At 40.8% G+C, this 20880-nt stretch overlaps 1 long non-coding RNA gene across 1 annotated transcript; it reads right to left on the reverse strand.

Annotated features, from left to right (window-relative positions):
• Nucleotides 1-12757: 12757 nt before the first annotated feature.
• LOC104005252 (uncharacterized) lies at nucleotides 12758-14600 on the reverse strand. Its single transcript, XR_010149779.1, has 2 exons — nucleotides 14481-14600; nucleotides 12758-12980 (listed from the first exon to the last, which is right to left on the reverse strand). It is a non-coding gene; the product is annotated as an uncharacterized LOC104005252 (long non-coding RNA).
• Between the last annotated feature and the right edge of the window lie 6280 nt (nucleotides 14601-20880).

The raw sequence follows: 20880 nt of genomic DNA on the forward strand, positions 1-20880 counted from the left end.
TTGGTTGGTAGGCTATTAATTACTGCCTCAATTTCAGAACTTGTTATTGGTCTATTCAGGGATTCGACTTCTTCCTGGTTTAGTCTTGCAAGGGTGTATGTGTCCAGGAATTTATCCATTTCTTCTAGATTTTCTAGTTTTATTTTGCATAGAGGTGTTTGTAGTATTCTTTGATGGTAGTTTGTATTTCTGTGGGATCAGTGGTGATATCCCTTTTATCAGTTTTTATTGTGCCTATTTTATTCTTCTTTCTTTTCTTCTTTATTAGTCTGGCTCGCAGTCTATCTATTTTGTTAATCTTTTCAAAAAACCACCTCCTGGATTCATTTATTTTTTGAAGGGTTTTTCATGTCTCTATCTCCTTCAGTTCTGCTCTGATCTTAGTTATTTCTTGTCTTCTGCTAGCTTTTAAATTTGTTTGCTCTTGCTTCTCTAGTTCTTTTAAATTATTTTTTAATAATTTTAAAATTATATTAAAAGTAATTATTTTAAAAATTATTTTAAATTACTTCCAAGTATGTGGTCAATTTTAGAATAAGTGCGATGTGGTGCTGAGATGAATATATATTCTGTTAATTTGGGGTGGAGAGTTCTGTAGATGTCTATTAGGCCCGCTTGGTCCAGAGCTGAGTTCATGTCCTGAATACCCTTGTTAATTTTCTGTCTCTTTGATGTGTCTAATATTGACAGTGGGGTGTTAAAGTCGCCCACTATTATCGTGTGATAGGTGTCTAAGAACTTGCTTTATGAATCTGGGTGCTCCTGTATTGGGTGCATATATATTTAGGATAGTTGGCTCTTCTTGTTGAATTGATCCCTTTACCATTATGTAATGCCCTTCATTGTCTTTTTTGATCTTTGTTGGTTTAAGGTCTGTTTTATCAGAGACTAGGATTGCAACCCCTGCTTTTTTTTTGCTTTCCATTTGCTTGGTAAATATTCCTCCATCCCTTTATTCTGAGCCTATGTATGTCTTTGCACAGAGATGGGTTTTCCGAATACAGCACACCAATGGGTCTTGACTCTTTATCCAAGTTGCCAGTCTCTCTTTTTTTTTTTTTTTTTGAGACAGAGTCTCACTCTGTCACCCAGGCTGGAGTGCAGTGGTGCAATCTCGGCTCACTGCAAGCTCCACCTCCCGGGTTCGCGCCATTCTCCTGCCTCAGCCTCCCAAGTAGCTGGGACTACAGGCACCCGCCACTACGCCTGGCTAATTTTTTGTATTGTTAGTAGAGACGGGGTTTCACTGTGTTAGCCAGGATGGTCTTGATCTCCTGACCTTGTGATCTGCCCACCTCGGCCTCCCAAAGTGCTGGGATTACAGGCGTGAGCCACCACGCCCGGCCCAGTCTCTCTTAATTGGGGCATTTAGCCCATTTACATTTAAGGTTAATTCTATTATGTGTGAATTTGATCCTGTCATTATGATGCTAGCTGGTTATTTTGTCCATTAGTTGATGCAGTTTCTTCATAGTGTTGATGGTCTTTTCAATTTGGTATGTTTTTGCAGTGGCTGGTGCCGGTTTTTCCTTTCCATTTTTAGTGCTTCCTTCAGGAGCTCTTGTAAGGCAGGCCTGGTGGTGACGAAATCTCTCAGCATTTGCTTGTCTGTAAAGGATTTTATTTCTCCTTCACTTTTGAAGCTTAGTTTGGCTGGATATGAAATTCTGGATTGAAAATTCTTTTCTTTAAGAATGTTGAATATTAGCCCCCACTCTCTTCTCGCTTGTAGGGTTTCTGCAGAGAGATCCACTGTTAGTCTGATGGGCTTCCCTTTGAGGGTAACCTGACCTTTCTCTCTGGCTGCCCTTAACAGTTTTTCCTTCATTTCAGCCTTGGTGAATCTGATGATTATGTGTCTTGGGGTTGCTCTTCTTGAGGAGTATCTTTGTGGTGTTCTCTGCATTTCCTGAATTTGAATGTTAGCCGTTCTTGCTAGGCTGGGGATGTTCTCCTGGATAATATCCTGAAGAGTGTTTTCCAACTTGGTTCCATTCTCCCTGTCACTTTCAGGTACTCTAATCAAATGTAGGTTTGGTCTTTTCACATAGTACCATATTTCTTGGAGGCTTTGTTCGTTCCTTTTCATTCTTTTTTCTCTAATCTTGTCTTCATGCTTTATTTCATTAATTTGGCCTTCAAACTCTGATATCCTTTCGTCCACTTGATCGATTCGGCTATTGATACTTGTGTATGCTTCACGAAGTACTCATGCTGTGTTTTTCAGCTCCATCAGGTCATTTATGTTCTTCTCTAAACTGGTTATTCTAGTTAGCAATTCCTCTAACCTTTTTTCAACGTTCTTAGCTTGCTTGCATTGGGTTAGAACATGCTCCTTTAGCTTGGAGGAGTTTGTTATTACCCACCTTCTGAAGCCTACTTCTGTCAATTTATCAAACATTCTCAGTTTTGTTTTTTTCCCTTGCTGGCAAGGAGTTGTGATTCTTTGGAGGAGAAGAGGCGTTTTGGTTTTTGGAATTTTCTGCCTTTTTGCAATGGTTTTTCCCCATCTTTGTGGATTTACCTACCTTTGGTCTTTGACATTAGTGACCTGCAGATGGGGTTTTTGTGTGGATGTCCTTTTTGTTGATGTTGATGCTATTCTTTTCTGTTTGTTAGTTTTCCTTCTGTCAGGCCCCTCTGCTGGAGGTCTGCTGGTGTTTGCTGGAGGTCCACTCCAGACACGTTTGCCTGGGTATCACCAGTGGAGGTTGCAGAGCAGCAAAGATTGCTGCCGGTTCCTTCCTCTGGAAGCTTTGTCCCAGAGGGGCACCTGCCAGATGCCAGCCAGAGCTCTCCTGAATGAGCTGTCTGTCGACCCCTGCTGGGAGGTGTCTCCCAGTCAGGATACACGGGGGTCAGGGACCCACTTGAGGAGGCAGTCTGTCCCTTAGGAGAGCTTGAGCACTGTGCTGGGAGATCCGCTGCTCTCTTCAGAGCCAGTAGGCAGGAACATTTAAGTCTGCTGAAGCTGTGCCCACAGCCACCCCTTCCCCCCAGGTGCTCTGTCCCAGGGAGATGGGAGTTTTATTTATAAGCCCCTGACTGGGGCTGCTGCCTTTCTTTCAGAGATACCCTGCCCAGAGAGGAGGAATCTAGAGAGGCAGTCTGGCTACAGCGGCTTTGCTGAGTTGCGGTGGGCTGTGCCCTGTTCAAACTTCCCGGTGGCTTTGTTTACACTATAGGGGGGAAACCACCTCCTTCTCAAGCCTCAGTAATGGCAGACGCCCCTCCCCCAACCAAGCTCAAGCATCCCAGGTTGACTTCAGACTGCTGTGCTGGCAGTGAGAATTTCAAGCCAGTGGATCTTAGTTGCTGGGCTTCATGGGGGTGGGATCTGCAGAACTAAAACACTTGGCTCCCTGGCTTCAGCCCCCTTTCCAGTGGAATGAATGGTTCTGTCTCACTGGTGCTCCAGGTGCCACTGCGGTTTGAAAAAAAAACTCCTGCAGCTAGCTCAGTGTCTGCCTAAATGGCCACCCAGTTTTGTGGTTCAAACCCAGGGCCCTGGTGGTGTATGCACCTAAGGGAATCTCCTGGTCTATGGGCTGCGAAGACTGTGGGAAAAGCGTAGTATCTGGGCCAGAATGCACTGCTCCTCACAGCACAGTCCCTCACAGCTTCCCTTGGCTAAGGGAGGGAGTTCCCCGACCCCTTGCACTTCCTGTGTGAGGCGATGCCCCACCCTGCTTCTGCTCACCCTCCGTGGGCTGCACCCACTGTCTAACCAGTCCCAATGAGATGAGCTGGATACCTCAGTTGGAAATGGCAAAATCACCCACCTTCTGTGTTGATCTTGCTGGGAGCCGCAGACTGGAGCTGTTCCTATTTGGCCATCTTGCCCGGATCTACTTTTAATTCAATTTTCCTAGAAACTTCAATTTGAAATTTCCTCATACTGTTCACAGGTTAGGCACTAAGATTATAGCAGTGAATTAAATAGATGGAATCCCCTGTTGTTATGAAACTTAAAGCCTAGTTGATAACTCAGTCAATAAACAACTTTCCAGATAAGTGTATAATTATAATACAGGGTGCTATGAGAGGGTTTAAAAGGGATCTAATTTAGGCTGGAGTTTGGAGAAGTTCTCCTTGAAGAAATGATATTTTATTTATTTTCTCAGATCCGTAATAAGTCAAAGTAGCAAAATTAAAGGCAAATATTTAAATGGAACACAGTCAGGCACTGCTTTTAATTCTGTAATAAACAAGACAGGTGCAAACTTTCTAAATAAATCGTAAGCAAATTGAATCTAACATGTGCTGATGATAAAGTACTATATATTCCAGAAATAAAATAATGATCAGTAGCAGAAATCTATGTACTATCCATATTGTTCATGAAATTAGTTGATTTTTCAAATGATTATTTCAATGGCTATAGAAAAAATATTCTATAAAGCACACTGTATAGTCTGTTCTCATGCTGCTAATAAAGACATACCAGAGATTGGGTAATTTATAAAGCAAAAGAGGGTTAATGTACTCACAGTTCCACATGGCTAGGGAGGCCTTATAATCTTGGCAGGAAGCAAAGTAGGAGCAAAGGCACATCTTACATGGTGGCAGGCAAGAGAGCATGTGCAGGGGAACTGCCGTTTATAAAACCATCAGATCTCATGAGACTCATTTACTATCATGAGAACAGCTCAGGAAAAACCTGTCTCCATGATTAAATTACCTCTTGCTGGGTCCTTGCCACAGCACATGGGGATTATGGGAGCTACTTTTAAAGATGAGATTTGGGTGGGGACAGAGCCAAACCATATCATTTCACCCCTGACCTGTCCCAAATCTCATATGCTTACATTTCAATCCCAATCATGCCTTCACAACAGTACCCCAAAGTCTTAACTCATTTCAACATTAACTGAAAAGTCCAAGTTCAAAGTCTCATCTAAGACAAGGCAAGTCCCTTCTACCTATGAGTCTGTAAAATCAAAAGCAAGTTAATTACTTCCTAGATACAATGGGGGTTTAGGTGTTGGGCAAATACACCTGCTCCAAATGGGATAAACTGGCCAAAACAAAGGGGCCACAGGCCCCATGCAAGTCCAAAACCCAATAGGGCAGTCATTAAACCTTAAAGTTCCAAAATGATCTCATCTCCTTTGACTCCATGTCTCACATCATCCAGGTCACACTGATGCAAGAAGTGAGCTCCAATGGCCTTGGGCATCTCTGTCCCTGTGGCTTTGCCACAGACCCCTTCCCAGCTGCTCTCAGGGGCTGGTGTTGAGTGTTTGCAGCTTTTCCAGGCATATGGTGCAAGCTGTTGGTGGATCTACCATTTTGGGATCTGGAGGATGGTGGCTGTCTTCTCACAGCTCCACTAGGCAGTGCTCCAGTGGGGACTCTGTGTGGGGGCTCTCACTCCACATTTCCCTTCCACACTGCCCTAGCAGAGGTTCTCCATGAGAGCTCCACTCCTGCAGCACACCTCTGCCTGGACATGCAGGCATTTCCATACATTTTTCTGAAATCAAGGCAGAGATTCCCAAACCTCAGTTCTTGAATTCTGTATACTTGCAGGCTCAACACCATGTGGAAGCTACCAAGACCTGGGGCTTACATCCTCTGAATCCATGGCCCGAGCTGTATCTTGGACCTTTTTAGCCAGAGCTGGAGTGGCTGGGATTCAGGGCACCAAGTCCCAAGGCTGCACACAGCAGGGGGGCCCTGGACTTGGCCCAAGGAACCATTTTTCCCTCCTAAACCTCTGGGCCTGTGATGAGAGGGGCTGCCGCAAAGATCTTTGACATGTGCTGGGGATGTTTTCCCCATTGTCTTGGCGATTAGCATTTGGCTCCTCGCTACTTATGCAAATTTCTGCCGCAGGCTTGAATTTCTCCCCAGAAAATGGGTTTTTCTTTTCTATTGCATCATCAGCCTGCAAATTTTTCAAACTTTTATGCTCTGCTTCCTTTTGAATGCTTTGCTGCTTAGAAATTTCTTCTGCCAGATACCCTAAATCATCTCTCTCAAGTTCAAAGTTCCACAGATCTCTAGGGCAGGGGCAAAATGCCGCCAGTCTCTTTCTATAGCAAGAGTGACCTTTATTCCAATTCCCAACAAGTTCCTTATCTCCAGCTGAGACCACCTTAGCCTGGACTTTATTGTTTGTATCACTATCAGTACTTTGGTCAAAGCCATTCAACAAGCCTCTAGGAGTTCCAAGCTTTCCCACATCTTCCTGTCTTCTGAGTCCTCCAAGTACCTAAGAAGTTATAAACTTTCCCACATTTTCCTATCTTCTTCTGAGCCCTCCAAATTGTTCCAACCTCTGCCTGTAACCCAGTTCCAAAGTCACTTCCACATTTTCAGGTATCTTTACAGCAGTACCCAACTGTACTGGTACCAATTTACCGTATTAGTCTGTTCTCATACTGCTAATAAATACATACCAGAGTCTAGGTAATTTATAAAGGAAACAGGTTTAATGGACTCACCGTTTCATGTGGCTGGGGAGGCCTCATAATCATGGCAGAAGGTAAAGGTGGAGCAAAGGCATGTCTTATGTGGCTGCAGGCAAAAGAGCATGTTCCCTGTATAAAACCATCAGATCTTGTGAGACTTATTCACTATCACAAGAACAGCTGGGGAAAAACCTGTCCCCATGATTTAATTACCTCCCACCAGGTCCCTCCCATGACATGTGGGGATTATGGGAGCTGCAATTTAAGATAGGATTTGGGTGGACATAGCCAAACCATATCATACACTTACTCATGAAAAGAATTTTTTTTAGCAGATTAGGAAAATAAGAAAATCCCTTAACCTAATAAGAGAAGAATATTTTTTAAAAATCCTTCAGCAAATAGATTTAATGATAAAACTTTTAAAGTATTTCCATTAGAGTGAGGAGACCATAACTTTTCAATACTGTCCTAGGAGTCCTAGTCAATGTAGAAAATAAGCAGTAAAAATATTAGAGAATGTATCAGTTAGACTAAGCATTATTCAATTTATTGTGGTTTGGAAATTTAAAAGTTAACCACATTGTTCATTTCTGAAAGAGACAAAGTTGTCATTATGTGCAAATGATATGATAATCTTATCAAGAGTCAGGGCAAGAAGTGGAAAAACTATTTTAATGAATAAGATAACTCAGCAAAATTTTCTCAGTGAGGCCAGATGTGGTGACTCATGCCTATAATCCTAGCACTTTGGGAAGCCAAAGTGGGAGAATCACTTGAGCCCAGGACTTCAAGACCAACCTGGGCAACACAGTAAGACCCCATCTCTAAAAAACAAAAACAAACCAAAAAAAAGTTTTTAATTAGCCAGTCATGTTGGTGAGTACCGGAGGTCCCAGCTACTTGGGAGGCTGAAGTGAGAGGATCCTTTAAGCCCAGGAGGTTGAGGCTGCTGTGAGCCATAATTTTGCCACTGTACTCCAGCCTGGATGAGAGAGCGAGACCCTGTCTCAAAACTTAAAACATAAAAAATAAATTTAAAAAAAATCGATAGTATTTTTATACCAATTTCTTTACACCAAATCATTCCAAAGAGCAGCACAAAGTATAAAATGCCAAGAAATTAATTTTTCAAAAGCTGGATTTTTATGGGAAAATTATAAACTTTTTTAGAGGACATATTAAGACAACTTGAATAAATAAAACTGAAAGGACATATTATTTAAAATATCTTCTCAATTTAATCAATAAATTCAATACACTCCAATAAAAATTACAAAATAATTTTTCAGAAATTTTGACAAGCTAATTCCAGAATTCATAAAGAAGAGTCAAAGTACATGAATAGTCAAGGCAATTTTTGAATAAGAAATGTAACAGTTACGTATTTCTTAAATAAAACAAAAACCATCAATCAAAAGGAAAAATATATGATAAGTTGGACTATGTTAAAATTAAAATGTCCACATAGTTAAATACACTATGAAAAAAGTTGAAAGAAAAGCAAACGACTGGGAAAAGTATTTTTAGCACAATAATTAGCAAAGGATTAATATTCACGTCATGTATATAGAAGTCCTACAGATTAATTTTAAAAGGACAATAGAAACTGGAGCAGAAACTGGTATGACGCTTTGGAATATGACATGGTAGCATCTAGTAAACTTAAAAATATACATATCCTGTAATCCATTAATTCTATGTCTCAGTACACTCTCTAGAAAAACACAGATATTACAAAAAGGAGAAACATCAAGGATATTCATGGAAGCACTGTTAACAGTAAATAAGTGGAAAAACCTTAATGACCATCAATGAGGGAATGAAGGGATGAAATGTATTATATCCATGCAATTTAATATTCAGTGGTAGTTTAAAAGGTCTTTAACTTTATAAATATTAATATGAATAGACACCAAAAGCAATCCTGAAAAAGAAAGGCAAGATAGAGATTGATACATTCAAGATGATGCTGTTTATGTATATTAACCATATATAAAAGAAAATATGACCGGGCGCGGTGGCTCACGCCTGTAATCCCAGCACTTTGAGGCCGAGGCAGTTGGATCACTTGAGGTCAGGAGTTTGAGACCAGCCTGGCCAACATGGCAAAACCCTGTCTCTACTAAAAATACAAAAATTAGCCAGGCATGGTGGCAGGCACCTGTAATCCCAGCTACTTGAGGGGCTGAGGCAGGAGAATTGCCTGAACCTGGGAGGCAGATGTTGCAGTGAGCGGAGATCGCGCCACTGCACTCCAGCCTGGCTACAGAGCAAGAATCCATCTCAAAAAAAAAAAGAAAAGAAAAGAAAAAAGGAAAGAAAAAAAAAGAAAATATTACATGTATTTTTATCTTATGCATAGCATTAAAATGCAGACATAGTATATATGTGTACATAAGTATCGGTACACATATCTATATTTAGATATATGTAAAACTACATGGAGATTAATGTAATTCTCTTGCAGAATAGACTGGAAGAAAACAGACAACACTTCAAACACACAAGTAGAGAAGGGTGTGGAAAGTGGGGAGGGAATAATCCTGGAGATAGGGTTTAAAGAACACTGATCTATATATGTAGTGTGTTATTTCTTAAATAAATAAAAGATTAAGAGCCAATGAGACAACATATTTATTGATTGATTGATTGATTTATAGAGACAGGGTCTCGCTTTATTACCCAGGCTGGAGTACAGTGGTGCAGTCATAGCTCACTGCAGTCTTACACTCCTGCATTCAAGCAATCCTCCCAACTCAGCCTCCCAAAGTGCTGGGATTATAAGCGTGAGGTACCATGCCAGGTCCCAGGACAAAATATTTAAAATGTGTAATTCAAAATAGCCAAATAAGACATCTGCTGTATTACTCTTTGTAACTTTTTCCCTTTGAATCTCTCACAGTTAAGCAAAGTTTTAAAAAGGTACTTATAAATTGCTTTCATACAATGTACATATGCAGATCAAATGCCCAAAGTGTCTTTAGAATTTTCGTTTCTAAAAGGTCTCTGATTAGAATAATCAGATCACTTTTCTGAACAGGACTGGTTAGGTATGGAAAGAAAAACAGAAGAGAGGGTCTGAAAGCCAAGTTCATTGTGGGGAATTCTTTGAGTTCTTTTAGAAAGACTTGATTCTGGTTGTGGTGGGGGTGGAAGGGTGAGTAGGAGAGAGGATAGAGAAAAGTTACCCCGAGAGACTCCTTCCTGCAACTCCTCAGACTCTTCCAGCTAACAGAGCATGGGCATGATGCATTAGTGAGCCGAGAGTAAATAGCAAATGAAGCAGAGGTGCCAGTTCCCTTGAGGCTTAGGTAAGATGTCAGTGGTAAGAAAATACTACATTCTTTTTGTGTAAGAGGCCAAAAAAGTGAAAATCTCTGGTAAGGCATAATAACAGTAGAAGAGGGAAAGACTAAAGTTCATCTCTCCTGAAATTTATCTTCTGTTATGCCAGTCCATGCTAACTTCAAATTCTGAGTAGCAATAGTGCTCATCATATATTGTCATATTATTATAGAGCCACTCAGAAAACAAGAGAAATTTGGGCCGCCTCTTTTTTTTTTCTGAGGCTCTAGCATATTAAAAATGATGAAATAGCAAAATAGACCTACAATGATTATATATTGTTTACAATTAACAATAGGCTTTTGATACAAATTATAATAAAAGTAAGTATGCTAGTCATCAGCTACAAATCATGAAAGATATGAAATCATAGTAGACATATGAAAGACAAAAATGTAAATTTCTATGATGAATATGTTTGTCTTTTAATCCTGTCATTATCTTTGTGGTTGTATGTAATGCCACAATAAAAGATCAGGCTAAAAATCTATGAGTTCTTTGTGAATAAGAAGTCAGGGCCAAACAGTCTTCCTTTGCCATCTCTCCTGCCCTCCTTGTTTTAAGTTCTGCTCATGGGGGTTTCCAACCAGACTATAGCCCAGTTAAAAGGAATGACTGTGTCTTATGAGTTGTGGGGCAAGAGGTTGAGGGGAACAAGAGTGTGACTTTGGTTGGATTTGTAGTGGAATGGCACATACCACAAGTCAACAGGATGGAAGAGGCAAGTTCAGAGAGGATGACGTAAAGCAGGGAAGGGTAGGAAGATGCCATGAGTTCAGGCAGGTGAGATGCTCAGAGCAGACACTTGTCCCTGGTCTATCCACCCTGGACTGAGCCTGGCAGCCCACAGAACTGAGATAGGAATTGGCAGTCGTAGTCTCCAAGACAACAGGCCACATGACCCCACTGATAAGACAGGAGACAGTAAACAACAGGTCACAAGCCCCTGCTGCTAAGAGGATAACAATAAAGAAACCAGGCCGGGGGCAGTGGCTCATGCCTGTAATCCCAGCACTTAGGGAGGCTGAGGCAGGCAGATCACGAGGTCAGGAGTTCAAGACCAGCCTGACCAACATGGTGAAACCTCATCTCTATTAAAAATACAAAAATTAGCTGGGCATGGTGGTGCACACCTGTAGTCCCAGCTATTTGGGAGGTTGAGGTGGGAGAATTGCTTGAACCTGGGAGGTAGAGGTTGCAGTGAGTCAAGATCTCACCACTGCACTCTAGCCTGGGCAACAGAGCAAGACTCTGTCTCAGAAATAAATAAATAAATAAATAAATAAACCATCTAGAACCAAGGTGGAGTGAAAGTGACCTTCACTATTCATTATCCACGAATTATAATTCACTAGCATGCTAAAAAACGCTCCCATCAGTGCCATGACAGTGTACAGTTGCCATGGCAACACTCAGAAGTTATCCTGAATGGTCTAAACTGGGGAGAAAACCCCAGTTCCGGGAGTTCCCTGCCCCTTTTACAAAAAACTCATGCATAATCAATCCCTTATTCAGCATATAATCAAGAAATAATCACAAATATAACCAGTGAGCAGCCCACAATGCTATTCTGCCTATGGGGTAGCCCTACTTTGCTTATGGAGCAGTCTTCCCTTTGTTCCTTTATTTCATTCAACTTCCTCTTGCTTTTTTTCCTGTCAGATCACTTTTGACTTCTTTCTTGTGTGAAGCCAAGCACACAAAGTCCCCCAGACTGAACCCTACTTTTGGATGTGCAGAAGGGATGGGTTGGCTGAACTTTTCAACTCCCTTCTCTATTCAATTCATGATCTCATCGCCATGTTTCATTCTCATATTTCACCTCTTTAAGGGCTTTTCTACTAAGTCTTAAAAATCATTATGTTAACATATACTTTGAGAAATTGTTGGAATAATCGCCTTTTGGGGGGAATATATTCAGAGAGAGTGGTGGCTTCCCCCATGACCCTTCCATACCTGGAAACACACACCCTGCCATCAAACTGAGCTTCTGACTTAAAGTCTGGGGAAGGCAGCTGACAGGGATCTGGTACTTAAATTGATAGAGGAGGACCTAGAATGTGGAAGAGTGAAGGAATTAGGAGTTCTGGACAAGTAGAGACAAAATCCCAAGGCATAGAATTCTGTGAACAATGGAATGAGGGTCTAGGCATGGGCACCAGCAGGACAGGGTGCAGCTTGACACTTAGCAGGGTTTCCCTGCATCCCTACAGCTCATTCCAGAGGTGGTCCAGATGTGACGCAGGTGGAGCAATCATATAATTCCCATAATGTACACGTCTTATGAACTCATCCCAATCAGAAAATACTCTGCCTGCCTGATTGTAGTTCTCTATAAATGAAAAAAGTGTTATTAAAAGGATTATAAAACTCTAAAAAGTCAGAGCCTACAGTCTCTGTGCATAAGTAAAACCATTAGATAATCTGGGTGAGAGATCTTTATGGCCATTTGTCATTTGATGATATTTTCTTCACCTGTAAACCCAGAACGATACACTGTTACTAAGAGAGGATGAAACAGAAAGGCCTGGAACATTCCATTCCCAAGAGATAATTTATCTAAGTTATAACAAAGAGAAAGAAAATCAAAGCATAAAATGTTCTCCAGTTTTGGTCTTTTGCACAGTCAAGAGAGGCATTACATACTTACTACTTTGTTATTAAAAATAGAGACTACTCTCCTCCCAATGTCCCAAATGAGAAGAGGAAAGTTGGAACTGGATGCCATCAATAGGTTGAGAGACCAGTCACATCAAGGAAGAGAAGAGGGACAAATTTATGTTGGCAACATTTAACTTTGATGAGCCTCTTTTTGTCAGCCTCTTCTAACTTGGGGAGGCGGGAGAGGGGAGGAAAATGGCAGAGAAAGAAGTGAAGTGGGGGAAGGCCATCTAGAAATGTAGAAGAGAAAAAGTTTACCTGTAAAAAGAAAGCCAATGTGGATTATAATTTAACATAATCTTAAAAAGAAAATAAAGAGACTTCAACAAAAGTCAAAGCAAACCATTTTAATCAATTTGAACCCCAGTAGGAAGAGGGTAGTTTCCCTTGACCTTTGGCTAAAAAGTCCACTTAAAAAGCTGGTAGTCCATGGGCGCCTGTAATCCCAGCTACTCAGGAGGCTGAGGCAGGAGAATCATTTGAGCCTGGGAAACAGAGGTTGCAGTGAGCTGAGATCATGCCATTGCACTCCAGCCTGGGTGACAAGGTGAGATTCTGTTTCAAAAAAAAAAAAAAAAGCTGGTAGTCCAAAAGGAAGGCTATGTTAGCAGGGAACATTGCTGCACAATCAGAGGAGTTAGTTTTTAGTCAGAGTTTACCAGAAAATCCCCAGGAAGTCTGAAGTTTCTTTCTCTGTGTCATTTTGAGTTGCTGTCATCTGTCCCTAACCCCATTCAGATTAGTCAGTGTGAAAGTATTTGAAGGTATTTCTGCCATTCATTTTAATTCATTTCTAATTTTTAAAAAAAATTCATAAACTAAAAATAATAGCAAGTCCAATGATATTGAAAGCTTAAATGTTTTTCTAAGATGATGATTCCTTATAAAAGGAAAAATTCCTTAAAGAGCTGTGTTTAAGAATTCATGAGATCAGCTGATCTTTTATCAAGTCACACATTTGTTTCTATCAAACCATTAAGACTATGTGTAATGTCAAAATCATTGAATTCCAAAAATTATTGTGGAAACTCTTCTCCACATTATTTTATTATTTTTATTTCTACAAATTATTGTGTAAACTGTCCATCCAAAGTGACTACGGACAGAAAGAAAGTGGATGTGATAAAATATCAATGTACTGATATATTGAATTTAAAGTCAGAGAGGGTTCTCGATGGAAAGGACTGCATAAATCATTGAGATCTGTGGTTCTCAACTCTGGTTGCATAATAGAATCACCTATATAATGCTATTTCAGTTTTATGTTTCAACTCAGCGTTTTAAGGATATATTCTTGATTATTTCTTCTATTTGAAATCTTCTCATCTACACCTCCTATTTTTACCACCACTGCCAAATTTAGCCATGAGAACACCTATACTTCTTACGAGTGATTTTTATTCTCTCTCTTGCTTGAGATCAGTTTTTCTCCAATCTCTTTATATTTTCATTTGAACACCTACAGAATTTTTCAAGACTCTTCTCGACTGCATGAATTTGAATGCTAAAATATTTATGGTTTCTAATGCAGAATGTAATTAAAAACAGTCTACATTTGTCTTCTTTTTAAAGGTTAATATGTTTGTTATAAAATAATTTAAAATATTAAAACATGATAAGTATAAAAACCATAATGATAATACACAGAATAGGAAGTGTATTTATCACACATACAAGAAAATGTTGAAGAAAGTGCAAAATTATTTGTATATATTCTTTTGTATCAAGGTTTAAGGACTTTTAAATGTATCATATCTAATGAAATGAAATAAACATTTTCAGGACTTTTGGGAAGGACTGTAGATTATTACCACACTTTGAAATATAATTTGATAATATATATTATCAAAGCCTTAAATACTTTCATTTCTAAAACCTGGCATTAAGAAAAAAGTCAGCCATCTCTCTGTGTCTCTGTCTTTCCTTTATGAATTTCTGCTCCTTTGTCCTAATACCAATGACTTTGGGTATCTGTATTAGTCTGTTCTTAGGCTGCTAATAAAGACATACCCAAGACTGGTTAATTTATAAAGGAAAGAGATTTAATTGACTCACAGTTCAGCATTGCTGAGGAGGCCTCAGGAAACTTACAATCATGGAGGAAGGGGAAGAAAACACATCTTTCTTCACACAGCAGCAGCAAGGAGAAGTGCTGAGCAAAAGGGGGAAAGCCCCTTATAAAACCATCAGATCTCATGAGAACTCACTATCATAACAGTATGGGGAAAACCACCCCTATGATTCAATTATCTCCACTTGGTCCTGCCTTTGACACGTGGGGATTATTACAATTCAAGGTGAGGCTTTGGTGGGGACACAGAGCCAAACCTTATCAGTATCCTATTTAGGATTCCATTACATGTTTTATAATTTTTTTCCAGTTTCCATATTAAATCACTTTTGAAAGTATATACATCTTCTGACTCTTCATCAAGGACTAATCCCTACTTCCATAGGCTGCAAAGTGAGGATCATAACAATACCTTCTTCACAGTATTATGTAAATTAAATACATTTTCATGTGAAAGGCTGGGATTGACTAACTGTTGGAAGATTTCTGGAGTTCATTTTGTAATTGAAGCCAAGCTCTTGATTGCCTGTGAGGCTGATATGATGTGGGTGATCACATTACATTTCTGGTTTGTTTCTCAAATTTCATCACATTGCTGTGAAAAGTTACCATGGATATGTCAGGTTTTGAGCATGCTGTGCTGCTGGGAGCTTGGTGGAGACCTTCTGGAGTAGATAAAATGGAGGAAGGTCAAGGTGAAAAGCTATGGTCTTAAGGGGAGGCATTTCCCCATTTCTGCCCATTTTTGCTAGGAATGGATGCCAGCCTCACAAGGTAGCCAACTGAACTGGAGCAGTTAGTTACCCTTCCATTTGGGGGCTGGTGTTGTGAAGATCATCCCAAGCAAGAAGGAACTGCTGAACTGTGAACTTCTGTCTTCTATAAATCATCAAAATTTTTAAGTCTTATTTGCCTTACCCCAAGCCTTGCTAGTGTTCTGGGTTGAGGCGGATTTGTTTCATCACAAAGAACCTATACAGACATAATGTTTCTTTTTATCTATCCCAGGTTAGCACGTTTTAACTTAGTTCAGTTGACATAGGGTTATTTTTAAGAAGAAACTTCAATTGGCAACTAGGAGGGAAAAAAAAAACCAGAACAGACTGGTTTACAGTTTCTTTTAAGATATGTTCCCTCCCTTCCTAACTTTCTTCCTTCCTCTTTTTCTTCCTTTAATTTTTTTTCTGATTCTTTTTTCATTTAATAAATTTCTTGAGCACTGTGCTGGTCAGTGGGGAGTCAAGGATAAATAAGAGGCATGATTTTCTTCCTCTAATTTAGCTACAATTTACTTTCTCTCTGAGATCAATACTTTTTCTTTTTTGTTTTATATTATACAATGAGAGACTGCCCCTCTTACTTTATATTCCTTGAACAATAAGGACCCCTAAACATTACACATCTAAAATGATATATTAACACAGGATTTTTTTTCAGTAAGGAAAAAAACAATTTCCCTAGTAACCAGCTTGCTATAGTCTCTTAGGAAGTTCAGCTATTATTGCTGAATGCTCAAATCTGTCTTATTCTTCTTAAAGTATCCAAGCCATTTTTTTCAGTATGAGAAATTTAATGATGCTTTAAAAATAATTTTTAAAAACAGCTAACCAGCAGGGCATGGTGGTGCGTGCCTGTAGTCCCAACAACACAGGAGGCTGAGGCGGGAGAATCTCTTGAGCCCGGGAGCTGGAGGTCAGCCTGAGCAACATAGCAAGCCTCAAACTCCTAGAAGCCTCAAACTCCTAGAAGCCTCAAAACTCCTGGGCTCAAGTGATCCTCCCACCTCAGCCTCCTGAGTAGCTGTTACTACAGTTGTGTGCGACCACACCACACTAATTTTTAAATTTTGTGTAGAGACCAAATCTCACTGCGTAATGGTTTTTCTTTTTAAAGCCTTGGTGCCACCAGGCCTGGAGCACTCCATGCTCCAGGAATCCTAGATTGGTAAGGAATTAATCCATTGGTTACACTTGCCTCAACCTATTGTTCTCTCAAGTCTCCAGCCTCACAAACTGTATCAGTAGTTGATTGGGTCTCTGCCTCCTCTTTGGGTGTCAGGTTTCAGGTGTATGGCTTGAAATGAGCTTACTTCTTAATAAATCACCCTTCTTCTCATTGACATCTCACCCTAGCTCCAAAACCTGCTCTCCCCTGTGATCTGCCCCACTACTGATAAGCTCTCTGCTGGCACTAACTTTAGGTCATTCTCCAGGCCATATGGACATGGCATTCCAGGAAAAGGGGAGGTGTGAGCTGGGGGCACGTGAGTGTAGACTAGCACAGTGTGTCCAGGTAATGGCACGGGTTAGTGTGATTGGAGCTAAGGTCTGTGCAGCGGGCATAGGAGGACACTAGGCTAAGAAGGAAAGTTTGGCCCAGATTGAATGGGGCCTTCTCATTACATTAGACTTGATCCAGTACTCAGTGCAGAGCCACTAACAGGTTTGGGGGAGGAGAGTGAGTTAACCCTATTCCTGTTTTAGGAAGAGGACTTCAGTGTAGGCATGGAGGGGTACTGGAGGATGAGACTGCAGGAGACAGGGCAGCTCTTTACAGGAGATTTGCCTTAATCCAACAGAAAATAGTAAAGGGTGGACTCAGACCTGGCAGTGGAATGAAGAGATAAGGAAGATGGGAGAGATTGTTTCAGAAATAAAACTGATACAACATTTTGATTAATTGGATGTAAGTTAGAGGGAGCAGGGAAAGTCAAAGTAGAGGTCTTCTTAAACATATATGGAGAAGTTTGTGCCAGTAACTGAGTGAGAAATAGAAAAGGTAAAGCAGGTTGGGGAGAAGAAGATCAGTTCTGTTCTAAACATGCTGTTTGAGGCCTGAAAGGAGAAGCTAAATGCCTATCAGATAGACAGGAGAAGCTCTGAGAGTTAGTCATAGAATTTACAAGAAACATCAAGAGTTGTTGCAGATTGGTCCAAGTCAAACCAAAGAGGAAACTGAACTTAGAGACTGAGAGATAGGTAGCAGGACTTAAGGATGTGATAAAAAACTGGCTTTCAACACTCACTGAACATCTAAGGCACTTGGGAGGCTTTAGAATATTAGTAATTTCATTGAGATACAATTTATATAGCACAGAATTCACCCATTTAAACTTTAGAATTCACAGTTTTTAGTATATTCAAAATTGTGCAACCATCACCACCACTTAATTTTAGAACATTTTTGTCACCCCAAAAAGAAACCCTATGTCCATCAGCCATCATTCCCTATTCCCCGCAATGAACTTAAAAAAGAAGAAGGTTGCTACTGGAAGGGTATGGTAAAGCTCACAGTCTCACAAAGAGCTGAATTACCAGGCCTTAGGAAGAGCAGAAAATACTCCAGCTCTGGGAGTCCCAGCAGAAGAAACTGAGAGGCTTTTTCTTCCCAGTGATGCTGATTGATGACTCAGCATTCACATCTTCTGTCCTATGTGTCTCTGCTCAGTGGTCAAATTCCAGAGAAGGAAACTCAAAACGATCTCTGGTCAGGGAAGCTAGTCGAGAAATCAAACAACAACAATGAAAAACCAGATGTCTAACCACATTGTTGGTCTGGAGAAAGCTGCATCTGCGAAGACTCTATATTGTCTCCAGTTGAGAGTGAATGTAAGGTGAGGAAACAGTACATGAAGGCTTACTCTTCAACAAGTCCATACCAAGGGAAAAAGAAGTAAAGCGATTGTGCACAGTGACGTCCTGGGCTGAAATATTTCTCCCACCCCAGCCTTCTGAGTAGTTGGGACTACAGGTGCACACCACCACACCTGGCTAATTTTTTAAAAAAATATTTTTTGTAGAGATAGGGTCTCCCTATGTTTCCCAGGCTGGTCTTGAACCCCTGGATTCAAGTGATTCTCCTGCCTTGACCTCTCAAAGTGCTGGGATTACAGGTGTGAGCCATTGTGCCCGACATTTGTTTGTTTTTAAGATATGATGTCCTTGAATATGTTCATAGGCAGGGAGACCTGGGGGAGAGGGGAGGTAATTAATGGAGCAAGTTACAGAAGAAGGCAGGTAGGGCTGATATTAGGGGCAGAGGAGGAGGGGTTAGCTTTGGAATGCAGGAGGCACACTTTTCCAAATAGATGGAGATTTGCAGGGTAAGGGGAAAGGAGGGATCTGCAAACTGATGGCCTGTATTTCTCAGAGAAATAAAAGACAAAGTGATGTGTAGATTGAGGGTCCAGGGAGTGAGGACTTGAGGTGAGTGGTGAGACTGTGACTCCTGCTGCAGGGTCAGGTTCACTAACGGCAGCAGAGCAGTGGAGTGGTCCAGTCAAGCTTGACGCCAATGGATTGCTTTTTGTTCCTTTTTCCTTCCATTGCTGATTTTTTTTTTTTTTTTTACATTTTAATGTTTATTTATCTCTCTCTCAAAGAGTGAACTAGAAAAAAAAAAAAGGGAAACCAAATGTTACAGGTTAAACTGAAAGGACCACATCATAAAGTTTCTGCTCAAGCTTTGGTGGGGTGAGGATGAAGAGGGCACAGAAATAGCTTGTTATTATTGGACTCCACTTACCCTTGTTTCTCCATCATAACCTCTAGTCCACGGATGTTGGTTTGTCTTACTACTCTCGAGGACTTGGAGCCCTTGGTTCAGAAGATGAGGCAAGAGTGCAGTAGATTCCTTCAGGTGTAACTTTACTGCACAAGGGTGCACCAAATAGGCAGCACCTGAGTACCTGGTACCACCAAGGTTGTTCCAAGGAAGGTAGTTTATACCACTTCAAGGCAGGGTTGTTGGGACAACCAAGCAAAAATGGCTTAAAGACTATACTTACCTTCCATAACTGCAAGGGGCATCCGTGGCGAACCAAAAGATCTCTCAGTTGAAGACCAGGTGACCCCAGATGAGATGTCAATCAAGATCTACCCCCTCTGAGTTCTTTAAAAATGGAACCTCCATTCTTGACTTCATAATGGCTTTACTGCAAACATCACAGACCTTCCTGCTAGCACAGCGCTAAAAAAGAGCATCATTTCAGACTGCATTCTGATTGGGAGAAACAATCAGGAATTAGATTAGGCAGAACTGAGTTAGAGCCCCTATCCCACCACTTCCTAACTGAGTGCCATTGGGCAAGTTACTTACTCTCTCAGATCCTATGTCTTTGTATTTAAAGGATAATTTTAAGATCAAATTAAATATCCTGGTGAAAGCATTAAATAAGGAGTCTGGCACATGTTAGGTGGGCAACAAGTGCTGGAAATAATGGATCATGATATTTAATTTAAAGTTGTAGGTGGTGGGGGGGTGATTGTTAAAATAATGTAAAAGACACTTGTGAAACTTCTCTGTGGATACAGTGTAATACAAATTCAAAGTAAAAAGGAGTTAGTCCCATTACCAGAAAGAATATAAAAACAAGCAGCAACAAAAGCAACAAACAAAAAACAAAAAGACTCCTGGTAATTCATAAACACAGATGTGTTATCTTAAAGACTGGGATTCAAATTGCCAAGGACATTATTTTTTGATAAAGCAGTGCAAGTGAATACGAAAGATATGTAAATACCCCTGTCAAGCAGCTCAGAGCTACCTCCTAGCACTGTCGTCAAACCCTCCGTAACTCCCCAGTGCTGTTCCTGCCCTTTCCAGTCTTGTCTTTCACCGACTCCCCTTGACCTTTCAGCTCTGGTGAACTTGGATTCCTAACCTTGCATTTGTTTTCCCCAGTTCAGCATTCTTAATATTGTCATTCCATATGTGTCTCTCGAAATCCTTCTCCTATCCCTACCTACAACCCTACCAACTTTCTCATCCTTCAAGACTTGATCAAATCTCCCCTCCTCTAAAGCCTCCTCAGAATCATCACTTTCTGCTCCAAAATCCCATGGTACTTCTCTTCTGTAGAACTAATTTGGCCAGCTAATTAGAGTGGGCATGTGTCATTCTTTTAGGCTGCTCCACATCTGAAGCCCTTTCCTAAGTTTGAGGGAAGCAGAACCTGCCTATGGAAGCTGAAGAAGCTTGAACGTTTTCCCAGCCTCCCCTGCAGTTAAGACAAGGGCACGTGACAGAAGCTGAGCCAATCAGATGCATTCACCCCACTTGGTTGTGGACGCCAGGGATGTGGAGAAGCAGAGACCCAGCAGTCCTGAGGCAGTTGAGGGTGATGCCTGTGGAGCTGCGTTTGGTTTCCTGAGTCAATGACGGCAGAAAGTCTAGCAGTAGTGGCAACTAGGCACACTGATTGGTCTGTGCTCTGTGGTAGGAGTGGCGAAGTCTTCACCAAACTTCATGGTATGATATGGGGCATTGCTTATGGCTACTTATCTCCAAGACTGATTCTCCAGCTTTGCTGAAGGTTTAGGGCCAAAAATAGGAGATTTCAGCATAGTAACTGCTTAAAATGCAATACAAGACCACTCTGGGAAT

Source organism: Pan troglodytes, chromosome 13 (assembly GCF_028858775.2).
Source record: "Pan troglodytes isolate AG18354 chromosome 13, NHGRI_mPanTro3-v2.0_pri, whole genome shotgun sequence".
Lineage (NCBI taxonomy): Eukaryota > Metazoa > Chordata > Mammalia > Primates > Hominidae > Pan > Pan troglodytes.